We start from the raw sequence: 19,378 nt of genomic DNA on the forward strand, positions 1-19,378 counted from the left end.
CCTGTGCCGTATTTCAATTTTTCGATGTACAAGTATGTATAAAGGCAGTTTTTGTAATCACTTCATAGCCGTACAACCTACGTGTAGAAATAAATCCTTAAAGTAATTTTGAAACAGCTTAAAAGTTAGTTGTGTCGTTTGGTCAGTATGCATGCCGTGTTTTAACGATCATTGGACTTTCTTCCAGATCCTACGACAACAACTATTCCTTCCACACCAACAAATACTGGTAAGATTTTGTTCTGAGCAGGTAGTGGGCTTATTAATACAGCACAACATTTTACATGCAGATTATACTGAGAAATCAACCCAAAGCAATGTGGCCACCACAATTTCTGTTTGTAATGTCTAGGTTATTCGACATTATTTGTATGCTTGCAAGCTCTACACTTGTGTTAGTATGGTTAACACAAGCTCTCACTGGGCACTATCACCAGGCTGGCTATTAAGTTCTACATAAGCCACCCAGTAGCGAGCAACTGGTCACCCCTGAGTTTCTTGTGGTGCGTGTGAGGAATAATCGTAATGTAATGAATGTTCCAGTCTCATGGTCAACTTATACAAAGACCGGTGCAAATAATTCAGCTCTCTCGACAGATTGGATTGAAATACTGAAAACCTGCTACGGGTGTGCTTGGGATTCAATAGCAATGGACAAAAGGACTTCACCCCCTTTGGTTCTGTATGAGTACCAAAGACTAGGCCTTCTAGTCTTTGCAATTTTCATAATGACACGTTATCCTCTTGTTTACTTAACATGTGTTTAACCTAGAGGCCCTGTTTAAAAACAAGGGTAATTGACTGTCATTTACATGTACAATGTTCCAACAATGTTATTCACTGGAATGCTGAACAAGGTTGTTCTAAAACAATTTCCAGAAGCATCTACCCCTTCTTCGGCCGTAACGAGCAAAACTTCATCGATAAGTTCAAGCCGTGGTAAGACTGCTCTTACATCTACTTGATTTGTACACGCTCGTTTTGTCATTACCACGTGTTTTTAATCGTATTGTTTGCTCGCCTTGTGCAAGATACACGGTCTTGATGCAAACTTTATTCTGCGTTTTGCTCCAAAAATGACATTCAAATTTTCTAAAAACGGATGCAGAGAGGCTCAATATCTCATCCACCATGTTAAAAGTGAATTTAGAGGATGTATATCATTGACAGGGTAAATACTTTTTCGATGTATTCCTCTTGGATAGTTGAATTTTTTGATGGGTAAATGAAAAGACAAATCTATTTCTCAAGACTTTTAAATTATGTTCAGCTCCAGTAAAATTACCTGATATACGGTTTCCGTATTTCTACATCATTCACTGAAATACCATAGATTTTTCAAATCGCAAATAAGGAAACGGAGAGCTATGAGAAGTTCTTTGTGTATTATGCAACTTATTTTTGACCTATCAGGTACTGCACCCACAGTCCGAATCACAAGTAATACGACTTCTCAGCCACCCGGTAAGGCCATTCTTTCGTCCCTGAACCAGGCCCTACACACCTACACGTTCAGATCACACTTCCTAGTTTCTCAAAGTCTTTAAACCTTGTTCGTTGGGGACTGCTGAGAACACTTTCCCCCAAGTCCTCCCTCTTGCATATGCACCAGACTGGTACTATTGTGCCCACAGTCGTACTATATTCTGCCGATCAATCTTCGTAGTCATCAGATTACCACAAGTGTCATCATAGTAATCTATACGGTAGACGTATCTTCTGAGCAGAGAACCTCTCAAAATAACGCTTTCCAACTTCTTGACAAACGCTACAACAAAGCGACAAAAACTGGTTTGACGTTTGGCAAAATGCATCATTTTCAATATCTCAATTTTTGTTTACAACTACTGTTTTACAGATTGTAGTCATATATATATATATATATATATGTGTGTGTGGGTTTCTTTTTTCGATAACAAACATCTGTAGTATATGGAATAATATGGAACATGCAGGTACATGCATTATATACGTCTCAGTTTGTTAGTAATTGTGAAAAGTTAGAAATTATTTCTTTAAGAATGGCGCTAAACAACGATTAAATAAATATTATTTGTGTCTGAAGCTTTGTGTGTTGGTGTTAGCATGTGTATTGTGTTTCCTTTCCTTACCATCTCCCTTGCTATGACAAAAATGTTTACAAAGGAAATATCTGTGTCGTTTATAAGGTAACATTTCTCAGATTCTCAACCCTGTCCCTGTTTGTTGCTCTGACGTCGCTTAACATTAGCCACCTTTGACTTCTCTCATCATTTTCATTATTTTTACTTCCTGATACAAGTCACATAAAACCATGCATAATATTTTATCCCTAGGTACACGTACATGTATTTTACTCTAAGTATTATGGAAATAACTATATGGCGTCTAACCTTGATTAACCGATGATATTTACTCTGTTTTCCTTTTCAGTACGTTCGAAGAATTGTAAGTATGACAGAGTCGTGATAATAACATTTACAGCTTGTCACATAAATGTCACATATTGCTTTTAAAATACATTACGCCTTTGGGTCAGACAAAAGAGAGATATTTATGATATGATAATATTTAAATCTAGATATAAAATTTTTTGTAGTCATATTTCAGTAGGATACAAGTCATTAGATACCGACATAGAAAATGCATCTTTACTCAGAAAAGAGCGAGTCGACATACATTACAAAACATGTGCTTATATTAGATTAGTAGTTGCGGCCAAAAAAAAATTATGTATGCAATTTGCACATATGACGTTATGTCAGCGTCAGCCTATACTGCATGTACATATACATTGGCCATATTGATGCCGGCGAGTGTTTTGTTTTGCATATTGCCAGTTTGTGGAAACAACAGCAACGGCAATCGGTGTACAAGGGAGTTTATGTTCCAGTGGTGGTTTACATAAGTTGAGACCATACCGATAAGATAGAATTCCACTCTATCTGATATGTGCTGTCAGAGGGAAGACAACAATTGGATAATAAACTAATAGACCTGTGTCTCGCTTCACTGGATCTGGAAATTTGCATATTACCCTAAAGCGTACAGGACATGGAATTGTCCACCGAAAAATGCAAGGCTAGTTTTTAAAGCTGTGGGGAATTATTTATGTAGGATCCACAGATTTTAGGCTACAAACTTGTGGCAATAGCTCTCTGTGGATTGACTACGGTTGATTAAAGCAGCCTAAATCCCTGAAACACATCGTATTACCTTGGCGCAAATCATTCCATGGAATGGAGTCGCCATGTAAACTAATATGTGTATGTATGTACAGGACATTGAATCGACATATGAAAGCTTTTACTAATGTCATATATACAAAAATTCTATTCCACCACATCTCTATGAAAACCCCACAATAACATTGAATAAAAACCAAATATTCACAACGTAAGAGTATTTAAGATTGACCTTGTTATGTGCTAAGAATGAATGAATGACTATGGCTTACAAATAACACGGACAAGCGTGCAAATTTCTTTCTGTTCCTGACATGTATAAATTATCATATAGAATAGTTCCGTGTACATCTAGGGCACCACATTTTACTTTTTGGGAAATCACTACGCTTACAAGATGTAACAGACATCAAAATAATTAATTTGATTCTATGTTTTCCAGAACGTTCCTAACTGTTCTTCTGGGGATACAGAAGGGTTATATTGTGTCATTGTCTGGGCCGATACGTGGACAGTTAAAAAAAGTTCTGCATTTTCTACCCAATGTCATTGTTTTACAAGAAAATAAGATAGAATGTCTAGGTATTTTGCTAAGTTTGTAGTCTTGATTATGTGTGCTGTGTATCTCACATGTGCATTGAGGGTTTTATTAATGGGTTGGTTGTTGTCCTGTGTAAAACAGGCACAAAAGTAAAATCCAGATATATTAATCATTATTTCACTTGTCATCGGGACCAACCTACACTGATAGCTTTGGTCCGTGTTTTTCTCCTAGACTTCTAGTCGACATGAACAGCGCCAATTTATTTAGATAGCATAAAGGTTTTGAACTTGGAGTTGCGTTACATGCATCAATACTGTACATATCTGACGAAAACAAACTTCCTCGAAATCGAGATTATTTCTGAGGCCAATGTATGTCTTTAGAACCATCCATCGAAACTGGACAATACGCAAAGGAAGCAGTCGTTGTCGAATAATGGCGTCATTATGTAAGAAGGTTATCGCCATTCGCTCGAGGTGTTTGATCTCGGTTTATACGCCTGGTAAGCAGTAACATAATAAACCTCGCGCTGAAGCCCTCGCTCTATGATGTAACCGCTTACCAGGTGTATAACCGCGATCAAACACCTCAAACTCAGGTGAAAATCAATACATAGTGTCTGTCAGTACCCAAGCCTACTTTTTTATGAATGGTATCCAGTATTGTGGCAACACTGCATGTCCACATAATTATGTGTACCAGCAGTACCCAAATTGTGTATTGGGTGTACAGTTGATACACATGCCATTGTGGATGTGCACAATTGTACACAGTCACTTTTATAGTTAGATTTAGAGTACGTAGTGTATTTTAATAAAATCTAACGCTATGTGCGGCTATTGTTATTGCTCTGTCAAAAGCTTTCCAGCTGTAACACTATGTAATAATATAGATACCATAAATCCAAGCATATTCTGTCATTTACTGCTACACACGACAAATATGTGTCAGACAGACAAGGACACGTCCAAACTGGTGATTTCTAATGGTTTACATGATTTTTGAAATGTACATTTACACGTAATTTGTTTTGATAATTGGGTAATTATTTGCCGGATTATACACTATTTTCAAAGGTTAAGCATATTATTTAAAACAGCTGAAAAGCTGTCACTCTTGGTAGATTCAGTTGTTAAATGTATTAAATAGAATGACGATGCTACCCAATTGCTTACAGCTAGGGTATGTACAACAGTCACATTTTAATGATGTCTGTCTCCAGCAACCAAAAGAATTAACCGTCATGATCTAATTGATGTTGTTTTTGACAAGTGTATGTACTATACATGGCCATTGCAGTCGTCATTCATTACATGTATTAACTCAATTTGTTTCCTTATTATTCATTTTTGTAGGAGATAAAACACAGCAAAACCAAGTTATGATGTCCACATGAAGCCAACGAACGGAGCACCCTTATCGAGCAAGAAGAAACCTGGAATATAAGAGGACATGGGAGCTGAGTCGACATAAACACGCAGGTCTTCAAATGTAGTACAAAGCTTTGATCCCTCCAAGGTCAAGCAAAAACGTTTCAGCGGTGAATGTTGACAGTAAATTATATATTGAAATAAAAAACGTGTTAATTGGAGAGTTTTATACAGTGATCGTTTGTTTCTAACCACGCGGTAACCAAACTTTAAGATAATATAATGCTGTCGTCCATTCTAGTGTCCGCATATTTGCTGTGGTTAAAACATATGTGAAAAAGGTGTAAAGAAGCAATTTTATCAATTTATTTCTCAGAAGTGTATCCTGGATGCACCATAATGTTGTATTTTTGTTGTGTTTTGGCGTCCTGACATACACAGTGTTATCTGCGCCTTTTGTGCTGCAGCCTTTGGCATCTGGGATTACATCTGCCCCACTTTTTATCTGTGGTAACTTTTACAACTGTGCGTGTAGGATACAGCCAACAGTAGAGTTGAGCTGAATTGCCTTTTATATGATCATGAATATTTAGGTTTCAGAGAAAAAAAAACATGGCAAAACATTCAAAAATATCAAGGTGCTGTGTTGGTTAAATTAGGTGAAGCAGTGATGTTTGCCATGCAAGGGTGAGACCCTTCCGGTGCCTGCCTGTAATTTAAGCAAAATCATCCTTTTATGTGATTTTTTATCGATCAGTTATCAGCTTTTTCCATCATTATACAAAGCCTTTACGTATGCTTTTACACGATTAATAACACTTATGATCGGGCGTAATAGTGTGTGACCACCTGAATGACATTTTTACACTGTAAAGATATAGGATTGATACCGATATGCTGCTGTCTTCTCAACACCATGAATCGCATATTGCGGGGGACCGGTTTCCACCCACCGTAATGCTGGCCGTCGTCGTATAAGTGAAATATTCCTGTGTACGGCGTTAAACACCAATCAAATAAATAAATAAATAAATCGCATACTGTAGGTTATAAATGCATTTCCCGGTTTCATGAAGAGCATTACTGGCGGAGTAAGCTCTTAACTACGATGACAACGTATGTCATAGAGATAAGAAGTGCACTTATTTCCATGGGCTCCTTACCACTAAGTATACTTCTAGAACTTAGCATATCACCTGGGCATATCAACTGAATAGTATGTGAACATCTCTCTATAATCAAACACGTCATTCTCGGAAACAGAGTAGAGAGTCTGATGTATGCATAGATATTGTCCAAATTATTTCCTCTTCATATTCAGAATTTGCAATAGGCTTTATATTACCCACGATTATGAAAATAAGAAATTTTTGGAAAGCTAGTAGCAGAAACTTTGGTGCAAATTGTGAAGAAAATATATTCATCAACAATCAGTAAATACAATTAGAATATTATTTACAAAGCGTGTTCTTTTAGATACATAGTTAATGGAGAAAAAGACATGAAAACAGCAGATAAATGTTTGGGTGTTTTTTTTTTGGGATTTGTAAGGTACTGTCAACATTACAAATTTTTTCTTGTGTCGGAGTGATTTTTCTGTGCAGTTCAAATATATCATGGCAACAGATATTTCATGCATGTATTTATATTCAACTGTTTTGGCACTGTTTTACATGTCAAATATTCTTGTAAAGCACGAAATAATGACACGTTTATTGCAGCTTATTGACATGCTTTTTTATCAATGTTTATCATTTTGTTCATACCTATGTATGCTTGTTTCGCCATGTACTACTTCGTGGTGATCTTCAGGGTCACCATAGAAACAGGAAGATACACGGATAGTATTTGTAACACCTGAACGAACACCTGCGTCAATTGGGTGTTTGCGTAATATATACATACGCATTTTTCTGTCAAATATACCTTGGCCTCTTTTCGAAATGTGCGGATGCATGCGAAATACGTACATACGCATTTTTCTGTCAAATATACTGGTAGAGTTTGCTTTCATGTACAGTGAGGTATGTTAAAATCCACGGCTAACCCTGACCGTACATCGTGACTAAAACTAGGCTGTCGTTTAAAGCAGGTGTGGTCATGGTAACTGTCAATTCGAGTCCAGATAGAAATAAGAGGCCTTTTCCAGACTATGTGGGTTTTAGCACACAACGCTTTTTTGTCGATCAATAAGCCGCCCCAGGTTTTGTACGCTTACGTCTATGCTTTAATCTTAACTCACATCAAAACACAGGTATCTCTACAACCTGTCCTGACCTAGCACGAAGTAAATGGAACAAAGTCTACGCTATGGTGATTCGGTATAGATCTCCGAGTAGCTTAGGTATGTCTAAGGTGAACCCTCAACTGAAGAGTTCTTATGACACGCCTATGTACTACAGCTAAAATACCATGCTTTGTGTAGACTATTCTGCATTCCAAAGTTTGATATACTCACACTTTTTTGCGTATTGCCCTGGATTGTTCTAATTCAGTGAATCGGGTATTTGTCCTGTCCGTCTGTATGAGTGTCTGCCCTTCAATACGCAAATGCTGGCCGTTGTCGTAGAAGTGTAATACTCTTGAGTACGGCTTAAAAAAAATAAAAAAATATATCTAAAGACACAAAAATATTTTTTCAATGAGTATCAGAAAAAGACTACAAAGATTTTACATAAAATAAACTACCCACCCCCCACCCACCCACCTCCGCAAAACCCCCAGTAAATGGGAATCCACCTGATTATACAAAATGTGCAATGGAAATATACCTGCTGGAAATCAACAGTCTGCGGTTGGAGGAAATATGGTTTACAGCACTCATGTGTAAACCACTGCTCTTTGGCAGCTACATGTTTATTTGACATGGATTTAAATGTGTAGCGAATCCATGACACATAACTACAAAATGAACACATCGGATTGCCGTGGTGACACAGGAAGCGATATATGCATGTTAAATCTGCACAATATTTTAAACCAAGACTATCTGCTAACAGATGTCGATGGTTTGCACACTTTCAAAAGTGGTTAAACTCGTCCATTGGAATGCAATGCGTTTGAATATCTTTCGTTGGCTGGTCTTCCAGAGCCACTGAAGGAAGCGATTCATATATAGCCAGCAGTATGGGATATCTAGCCTGTAAGTACAAACCGAAGCGTCGGGGACCGTAATGATATGCTCATACAATATCGACTTCACGCTTCCATGTCTCATGGCTCAAAAATGTATTTTTTCAAAATTACGTTTCCTTTGATTGTCTTTGACACAGTGTAACACAATGGCACAATTCCTAGCAATTCCTTATCAAATTAACGACATGAAGACAAAGTTTGACGTTGTTCCTACTTGGATAGCACTAAATGAACGTGTATATTTCGCATACTGGCATTTGTTGGATCATGTATATTGAATTTTTTTCATTTTTTATAATAAGTCATTTCCTCTCCGGGAAGAATATAGGAAGAATATGGGAAGATAAAATCATTGCTACGAAAACTATAGTGTGTGAAACATATTCCTTTAAACACCTTCAGGGTGTCATGGAGCGACCCTTACATATCACCACAATATTTCCCTTACATATCACCACCTTTATTTTGTAACTATCTGCTATTTCTTACAAACGGCCTGATTTTGTATGTTAGGCTATTTTGGACATGTATCTTGAATGTTTATTTAATGTGATGACAACATAGCATTTTGAGTAATCACAGACCATTGACTTCTAATAAATCGCAGACAACGTCAATGCTTTTTTGTTACCTTTGTACATGTATGGTTCGGCCAAGGTTTTAGCAATTGTGTAGTTGCTAGTATTTCAGCTTTTTGTGAACAGCAAGAATATAACCCTGAGGTAAGTTGACAAGAAGCCGGATTTCATCGGTTGACCATTTGCAAAGTATCACATCGTCGTTCCTGTTCTGGATTTACTCTCTATGCTGTAGGCACCTTGAGTACGGCATAAAACATCATTTAAATAAGTACATAATTATATTGTAATTATCGACTTGGAACACCCCATCCAAATAGTAATCTGCTTTGTAATTGAGTCTAATTCCGATAAACCCTAAAATTGGGATTGTGCTTGTACATGCATCGTGTTGAATCAGATCAACACGTCGGATAGGGCGATGTAAACAATTACAATCAAAGCTCAACTGATATACTGCATATAATATTATTAACAATAATTTATAAATTAGCCTTATACGTGATCTTCATACTCATAATTCCTGCGCCAGAAACATTCTTTGCGTCATTATTTAAAACTGTTGCGTTATTCTCTGTAAATGCATCAGTCCTAACTTTTTGCTTTAAATACTTTCGTAGTTCTCCGGTCGCCAAAATATGGCTGAAATATTGTCCACGTGATGTTCAGCCATTATCATGCTCTCATACTATCAAAGAGAATGTTATTAACGTATATCTATACTCAGTGACAATACAAATGCTCTTTCCCAATCTGGCTGCAACAAATGTAAATCAAGTGAAATGAAATAATAATTGTTTTTGTTGCATCGTAAAGTGTTCAGTAATTTCCAAACAATGTTCTCGGTCAAATTATTAACCATCTTTGTAGTTTTCAGAAACGAAATTGTTGAATGGTTCGAGCATTGTGATGACATCGGAAACTGCAAAGATATTGGGACACTTAGAGTATTTTATGAAAAATGTTCACATCTGGAGTAAAATACATGTACAAATATAGATGTGCATACGAGTCAAAAATTCTACCCATTCATATAATGATCTTGCCATGCAGTTATTTTGTTTTTGACCACATTTATACCACAACAGGAAGTGCAAAATACACATTAACAACCTGAAACAGATATTATACATAGAGTGAATTAATAATTATGGCCTCTCTAAGCCACTTCTGCGGATATCATACGTGGAAAGAATGGATATAGCTTTACACCACAGTAGATATCACGATGACACATAGAGACTGGATCATCTCATAAACTTGATTACTATTACTTAACCTTGGAAACAATGACTCCAGACAGTTAAAAGTATATTCCCTTAGTTTTCCATCGGTATCCAATGTCTTGATACATGTATCAGTGTCAAACTTGTAATGTTATCTTTGTAGCCAAAGTTATACCTAGAATGCATGGAGGGAAGGAGTTAAGACCAGATCACAATTAAGTGTGGTTTAATGTTGATATCGTTGTTCACAGAGAAGGGTTAATTACAATCATGCTTCATAATAGACAAACTAGGAGGGTACACGCTGGCAAAGTTCAAATGATTGTCCACACTATGAGATTGCAGAGTTGGTTATAGCTGGAAGTGAATTTTTCGAAAACAGAAATGAGCGTACTTTCTTGGGAATTTCATTGAGACAATATGGTACATATAATAACAATAACCTCATTATCAATGATCTTTAGTATATAATGAGTACATATCGGCGTGACACATTCTCTATGTGCTATGTCGTTTTAGAGGCAGCAGTTTAAGCATGGAATCCCCTTTAACTGATGAAAAACAATTTCATACTATTGGGTTACCTGACCACACCGCCGTCGTATAAGTAAATACATAAATAAATACTTGACCACCGGTTACCTTGTAACAGAATTTGAAATTCGCTCTGTGGCCTGGGATACCTTGTGTTGTGAAAGTATCTAGATAGTTGAAACATCAATATATATCCACAACGCACAGTTTAGCGCCTCGCCTTTAGGGTTTAAGCCTACTTAAGTATAGAAATGGCAATATGAATGGCAGAGGCTTTTAGATGCTACTTAACTTTCTCTTGTATTGTGTAGGCAATGGACAGGTCTAGCTTATGGGGAGTGAATATTTTTAGGAAGGTTTCACTTTGTTCATGTAATAATAAATGTCGTCTCTATAGGTGTATATCCGGACAAATTTATATATCTCGGAGCAGATAATCTACAAGAACTGACACATAGTAAACTCTCCAGTGTACCATTGCGTGCTGTACTCTCGAGTGACCTACATTCAGAATGAACTGAATTTTAGCAATGTGTTCTGGGGACAGACTGTTTGACAAGTTACGTACCTACAGACACAGTAAATCACAACATAGAACGTGAGGGAGAGTCACCTAGTATTTTCATGGCCTCAGAATGTCAAAACGCAGAATGCTATTGGTAATTCCAGTACGTGTCAACACTCATATCAGTAATGGCTGGCTAAACAACAAAGTTAAAAAAACCCTACAGTTGTCAAGTTTTAGTTTGGCTTCATGGTGTTGGTGATTGATCTTCGTTCAGGAAATAGCCTTTACCCATGTCTGGAATCGTGACAGCACAGTTTTGTATAGTTAATACGACCACCCAAACAAAGCGTTACACAACCTCTCTGCGAGCACATATTTATTTACTTAATACCAATTTGTATTTTACGATGTTTGAGCAGCCTAGCTGTAGGCCTAAGAAAGTAAAAACACCACGCAAAGGACAGTTGGGCTATTTTTGCTCGAACTTCTAAAATGTAGTTCACTGTTTACCTACCAGTCTGTCAGATGTCACGGCCTCTAACCTATCACCAGGTACTACTATGTACTGTCAAATGTAACTTAGTGGGTTTTCTACGATTGGGTACTCCCTTTTGTGAGTTAAACCAATACACAAATATGTATATTGTCTGCTTTGAAAAACATATGTGTGCTCGCCGAACTAAAGGGCAGCGGTGAAGAGAGAATACACCTAAAACTACCCTCAGTAGCATGTTTAGATCTATGCAGGTTATTGCAAACCACCCAGTATTACCTCAGTTATAAAGGACCAATACGTCTATGCACATCTGGTCTGGTTGCAAACACCAGGTTTGGAAACAAATGCAGAATACGCAACAATTTGAAGACATCAAAATGATCAGAAAGTCAAGAGGCAGCAGACGTGCTGGAGTTTCCCATGAAAAAGGTGCGTGACCTTATCTACAACCAGGAAGGTATCCATGACAACCACATGACCCTTTAAAATTCCTTTTGCTGACGTCGTATTTACACGCACAATAAATGCCATGCTCAGCGACGCAGTGTTATTTACAAAATGTGCACATGTACAAATCTACCTGCCACAGGACAAAGAATCTTCTTTATTAATTTTTTCTCCATTTGTAGCGTAATTCGGTTCTCGGACCGATGTCCATCCCGCCATGGGAATACCGTCGTTTTTGTCCTGTTTAAATGATTATCAGCTTGTCCCTTAACACATATAACATTGTCAACATAGTGGTATATTCCTCAACCCCGTTTGCTTGGTTTACATTCAAAAATGGCTGCCATGTACGTGGGATTTTAACTTAATCACAAAGTAACTGGGACACGAGTTTAAAAAATAGCCAGACCAGAGACCAGACTTAAAAAATCCTGTGTGTCAGTGTATGGTAGTGATTATAATTCATTTTATTAACAGACAACAATATCCAATAACAGTTTTCCTTTCTACACTTTAGTCAAACAAGTTTATACGGCTAATACATGTAATAATACTGTGAAGGACTTAGATCAATTTCAACAGCAAAATCACAAATGCATATGCTCACTAGGGTTGTCTCCCCTGAAACAACTCTCTTTTTCTCATTGTAACTTCGCGGGGATACAGAAATTTTAATGCTAATTTTACAAGAATTTCGGAAGTAACATGACAAATAGTTTTTTTCAACAGGTTGATATCATTCGTGATAAATTTATACTGCTGCCTTACTGGATAGGATAGTAAATATCACGACTTTTTCCGGAAACAACATCGGAATGTACTTGGTTTCCTCTGTCTACCCCTTGAAAAGTTAAGCCCAGGCAATGCTATTTGAAAATGTAAAAATTAAGCCTATATTGGCAATGTTGTAACATAAATATACTACAACAGAAAGAGTAAGGACAGAACAGCTTTTTCTTACCTAATTCCGCTGAAGCCATAGTTCAAGGGACTTGTAAGTTGCTACTATTTTATCATTCACATCGACAGTTAGAACAGAACTATGGCTGAGGAAAACGTTGACCGTATTTTACCGGTTACATGTGACCATTAGCTAGCACCCCACCGCCGTCGCTGCTCTGGTATTACTCTCTATGCTGTACGTCTGTATTATTTCATAGTATTATCGGTGAAATCTGGCCTCATGTCACGAGGATTAGGGTTTTAATAATAATGATACTTTGTTTCAGACACCAAGGTATATATGAAAAGGTTTTGGAACAGGAGTAAGAGAAACGCCAAAATGTTAAAAGCACATGACATCTTGGCTACATTAATGTACAACAGGCAATATTTATTTCTCCGACTGGTGTTTTACGCCGTGCTGAAGAATGTTTCACTTAGACGACGGCGGCCAGCATTATTGTGGGAGAAAACCGAGCAGAGCCCGGTGGAAAGACACAACTATTCGCAGGTTGTTGGTAGACCTTCTCACGTACACCAGAAGAGGAAGCCAGCATGAGCTGGACTTGAATTCACAGCTACCGCATTGTGAGATTTATTTACTTATTTATTTGATTGGTGTTTTACGCCGTACTCAAGAATATTTCACTTATACGACGGCGGCCAGCATTATGGTGGGTGCAAACCGGGCACAGCATGGGGGAAACCCACGACCATCCGCAGGTTGCAGACCTTCCCACTTACGACCGGAGAGGAAGCCAGCATGAGCTGGACTTGAACTCACAGCGACTGCATTGGTGAAAGGCTCCTAAGTCATTACGCTGCGCTAGCGTGCTAACCGACTGAGCCACAGAGACTGTTGTAGCTTGAAACGAAACTGCCTGAAATTATTGCATCTAAGTAAAAAGTGGTTCAAAGAGTCTTCCACTGGGCAATGGTCAAATAGTCCAGTGCCGTGTAAAATTAATCAGTGCAGATGTGCATGTAATGGACATACTCCGGAGACAATCCTATAGATAAATATATCAGCCTTGCGACTTCTCAGCTGAATTAAAGCATAAAACACAGACGGTTCCCAATCATGATAAAATTAACAATCACTTGTTGCATCCCGGCTTCATATATGGTACTGTATAAAAGAAAACGAATCTCCGCTGGGCAGTAAGCGAAGCCTATTAGAGTACTCTCCCTTGAAAGTGAGCTAAAACGTTGTTGGCATTTATTGGTGCTGAAATGCTTAAAACTGAAGTATATCACCCCCTCCCCCCTCTCCTCCCAGCACATCTGGACGTGTCAATAATTATTTAATATTCACAGAGTTAGCTCTGTTTCTTTAGTAAGCTCTCACAAAGGCCTGTAAAAGTTATTGTCAACGAGATCCCAGCAAACACCTTTGCTCGCTACCAAAATTGCCTTTAGTCAGTGTCATGTAACAATCAAAGCTCTACACATTGATACGTAGGAAGTCCATATTATTGCCAAAAGTTGCAGTTAGAATGCTTTTGTATACATAATGTTACACTCCATAAGCTTAAATTGAACACCAAGAACTCATTCCCTTGGGTGACGTAATAATTAATCAAAAGCAAGTTGCATGCTGGACAATGGGCGTGAAGAGCATTTTGCTTTACAATGCCATACAACAACACAGCCTATACTACTCTCTTCGAATAACTAATAACAAAATGACTAAATGTTTTATTATCCTTCTCTAATACTATAAAAGACGTACACGTGGACTAAACCCAAAGTTGCAAATTCAGTATGGTAATTGGCAAATGGTCACACATAACCGGTGAAATACGGACTCTTGTCAGATTTAACTCAGTCGATAGGGATTATTCTAACTGTTCTTGTGAGCGCATAGATAGTAGCAAATTACAGGCCTGACACCATGGCTAAAGCAGAATTAGGCAAAAAGGATGCAGTGATGATAACTGCGATTTGCTAGAAATCATTGGTCTAGAAATACTCAAAATGCTGTATTGTCATTACATTTAGCATACAATCACATTAAAATAATGCAAGGGGACCAGGCTTCGGGACGCTTAGTCCACCAGCAGAATCGTGGTTTACGCAGGAATACCATATAATTAAAGAAGTACAGGACTCACTAAACGAATGCAGCGACAACAGTTTGATAGCTGACACGTAGCCGGAGCAATTCGGCCTCAAGAGTGAGTGAGTGAGTGCTTCGGGTTTAACGTCGTACTTAACAATTTTTCAGTCATATGACGACGAAGGAATCCTTTAGAGTGCATGTGATGTGCCCCCTGGTTGCAGGGCGGAATTCTGTCACTCTTTTACCTAGTGCTGTATCACTGAGACGCCTTATCGAAGGCAAGTAAGCCGCCCCGCCAGAGCCATTATACTGATACGAGACAACCAGTCGTTGTGCTACCCTCTTTATGCTGAACGCCAAGCGAGGAAGTTACAACTTTCTCTTTTAAAGTCTTAGGTGTGACTCCACCCAGGATTTATCCTAGATCCGGAAGAGGACGCTCTACCAGCTGTGCTATCGGGGCCGGTTACCATGGCTTGAGCATTACGTAAATAAAGAAAATGCAGTTAAGTTAACTGCAATTTCTTAGTCGTCACAGTCCTTGAATTACAAAACATTCGGTGTTGTCATTACCTTTAACATACAATAATATTAAAAAGTGCAAACGGACCAAGCCTCATTATTGTTGTACTGTTTCCACGGGTTAAATCAGATCTGTTGACAGTTTACATCAGTAAAGCTTTTATGTCCAGTGTGCATGTAAATGCTTATATAATAGCAACACCCTCTAGCTCCATGGTTTATGCACAGTAAATAGAATCACTGAAGAAATACAAAAATAAAGTCATGTGTCTCAAGCGCTTTTACTCAACTATTATTTTAAATATCGAGGTTATCTAGCATGGTGCTTTGACTTCACATTGTATCAGACTGAATTCACCGACACACTGCTTCCGATATTCTTGTAGATTACTCTATCTTAAAAATACTCCAACGAAGTAAACTGCATGATTCCAAGCGATTTATTTGAAGAAAAATTAAAAATGAATTAAAGCAAAAAGACTTAAAGTATTCTTGACAGACCATACGTGCAATGGATATTTACATCACCCAACAAGGAAACATTGTAAATCTGTTTAGATTATGTATGTGATTAACATTTTACGCCGAATTCAAGAATATTTTACATATGACTGGTAATGGTTGTTGATGGAGGAGACTATGTGGTAAACCTCTGCAATTCGACAAATTCGATTTAATGCGGTCAAAGAATCATCAAGAACCAGATTCCAACATGCGGTTTATTTGGCCATTGAACAACGGGATGCGACGAATCAGAGGCTTGAGTTTACTGGCCTAGAGAAAACATTTGATGACTATCAAAGAATAAATTACACTGCCAAAATTATTTTATTAGATTGAGCTAAATGTTACACTACATCCAAAGAGGGGCGTTTTTAAACGATCTGTTTATAATATGGTTTTTGATGAAAATTTAGAATCAATGCGACAACACTCGATAAACTTACACGGCCAAAGTTAGGTTGTAAGAAAACATCGCATGAGATGATACCTTTGTCATTCATTACCCAATGGCTATTTTTTTCCAGATGGGTCTTCAAAGCGTTTTCAAATTACACAGACTGAAGTTAGCTTGTTACAAGGTGCTAACTGTTTGGTTTTCCTCGCATTTAAATGATAGGTCACTATTTCATCGTCTTCTGAAGTCATCCAGTTTCAGGTGACGTGAGCAATCGAAGTAGCACTGATTAGCCAGTGGTAGTCTGGCACGATAATTTCACTAGTTGATCGTGACAACAATGGTGTATTGCCCTTGAGTGGTAGCTCGAAACAATGACCGGCAGGACTGATTCACAGAAATTAAGGTTGAATAAAACGCGAAGGTGATCCTGTCAGATAATACCTCTAAAAAGATTATTTGAAAGAAAAGCTTAATTAGCACAAAACACCCTGTATAACTTAGAAAGAAAATAAATTTAGAACATACACCACAGGGAGGTAATACCATTTTTGTAACAAAATTTTCTTTGTATATCTGATCATAACGCCAAACAAAACAAACTAAAGCACAGACGACGTTAGGTGCTGTCTAATTTAGTAATAACTTTCATATATTCGTTGATTCAATAATTATCAGTTTCGCGTGGAAGAGGCGTAGTATAATTTCTGGGGCTGGTTTTTCACTCTCGATTGTCAGCATATGCATTTAATTTTCATCATTAACGAGATATATCCCTCGACGCGAAAAGTTTTCACCTATTTTTCTTTTATTCGCGCTCATTATTATAATCAGTAATCAGTTTGTAATCCCTCATTCATGCACATGTAATCCTCACCAGCCCCGAAATTTTCCATTCACTAAACGTTATATCGATGATCTGCCAGTTTTAAACAACCCACATGTAGTAAAGGATGTAAAAGACATTTACCCATTTTTGCTGGAATAAAAGAAAACCACACACTCTCCGGATGGTACATTCTATCTGGATCTATATTTGTACAAGTCTATGCATCGAAACAGACATTCATATACCAGCCGTCAACCAATAAAGCAGTTCCGGGTTAATAATCCCAAGGCCAATTCCCAAAACGACGTTTAACACAAATTATCAAAGAACTAAGAAAGTTTATAAAGTACGAAAATAGGAGGTAATCATACAAAGAGAAGTTGTCGTCAATTTTTAAAGATGTAGGAAAGACACAAGGTATGTTCTAGGCGACTGAGTGAAATCAGCCTTAACTTTTTTCCATAGGGTTACACTTACATTTTGTAACTTGCTCTGTAGACTAAATATATACACTCATCACTGACATAAAACACCACTGGGTATTGTAATCAGCCATAAGATATTCGTCCAAGCTTTTCACTTCTGACAAGTAGTGTTAGGGGTCTGTATAAGTATCATCACACACACACATGCACACACACACACACACACACACACACACACACACACACACAGTTAGGGACTCTATAAGTATCATCACACACACAGAGTTAGGGGACTGTATAAGTATCATCACACACATAAGTATATCTCCTGTATCTGAATTGCGTGATAGCAAAAACAAATAGGGCCGAATTCATAAAAGTCGTTTAAGGTGTGTGCAGTTAAAACGCACTTATCTTTTACACGGAGGATAAAACACTATTGTCCGCGGACAGCTAAACGACTGTCTAAACGATAAGTCAGGAGCTTCGATGATCGTCCGTTTAGCTGTCCGCGGATTACTTGTGAATGAATGCCTGTCGTCTCATTGTTCGGTACGGTATGCGTGGTGTAAGACGTCATAAAAGTAAGTATAATACAAATAGACAGCGGGAGTGAAACATACTCAAACAGCGCCAACAGTGTGATGTTTGAAATATGGTCACACTAAACCGACGATACCACGCTGAATGTACTGTGCATTTCCAATTCATCCAAAATGTCAGGAAATAAGAGAGGGGAAAATTTTTCCTATGAGCAGCGAATGGGTCTCATTGAGATAATTAAGGTCGACCACACTGTCCTAGAAGATAAGAGTTGTGACACATCGGCCAACAGAAAGAAGCAGGCAGCATGGGAGAAAATCTCCAAAGAAATGTCTGCTAATTTTCCCGCACTACCAAAATCGTCTGCGAAGGATCTACGAGAGTTGTGGAGGAGGATGAAAACAAAGGCAAAAGCGATGGTTGAGCGAAAAAAATCGATCTGCACAAAACTGGTGGTGGAGCGGCTGATGTTGGTGAACTTGGCCCTGAAATCATGGCTATCTTGGCAATCATTGCTGCGGATCTGGAGCAAATACATAACGATGTAGATGATGATGCAATGCCAATGTTTGAAGGATTGGCACAAGCACAAACAGGCATCGATAATGTTACAGCATCGACTAGCACGACGGACTTACAAGAAAGGTATTTCAAAACTTTTCATCGCAATGTGGTATCTTGATAGTACAGTAATTATTACAGCTTTTATTTTCTGACTTATCCAGCAACGGTTAAGTGCCTCATAGAACTGTCTGCAGTATAATTTTCACTGTAAACCGGACCTTATGTGCAGATTGTATGGTGAATCAGGAAGGAAAGAATATTCCAAAGTGTTTAATACCGAACAATAAATGGGCACCATAGCAGGTTTTTCTTCTTAAAACATTGTTATTTATTCTTTAAATAATCAAAGTACATATATCATTGTTCTATTACAGGGCAAATCGAGAATGTTCCGAGAACATTTCTTCTGCCGAAGAACACGAGGAACTAGAAGGTCGTGGCGCCCTTGATATAACGCAGAATACCCAACCATCCAAGCCTACCCTCATATCAACTGGGTAAGATGTGTTTCTTAAAGGGTTGCACTTCGCACTTGAGCTGCTGTCATCTACATTGTTCATATGTATTCCTTACTGCACTTTTCAGGGAAAA

General features: G+C 38.0%; 1 long non-coding RNA gene across 1 annotated transcript; it reads left to right on the forward strand.

The window, feature by feature from the left end:
* Positions 1-878: 878 nt before the first annotated feature.
* Positions 879-2,431, forward strand: LOC135481320 (uncharacterized). Its single transcript, XR_010445999.1, has 3 exons — positions 879-939; positions 1,414-1,464; positions 2,413-2,431. It is a non-coding gene; the product is annotated as an uncharacterized LOC135481320 (long non-coding RNA).
* The last annotated feature ends 16,947 nt before the right edge of the window (positions 2,432-19,378 follow it).

The sequence above is a fragment of the Liolophura sinensis genome, unplaced genomic scaffold (assembly GCF_032854445.1).
Source record: "Liolophura sinensis isolate JHLJ2023 unplaced genomic scaffold, CUHK_Ljap_v2 scaffold_18, whole genome shotgun sequence".
NCBI classification, from domain to species: domain Eukaryota; kingdom Metazoa; phylum Mollusca; class Polyplacophora; order Chitonida; family Chitonidae; genus Liolophura; species Liolophura sinensis.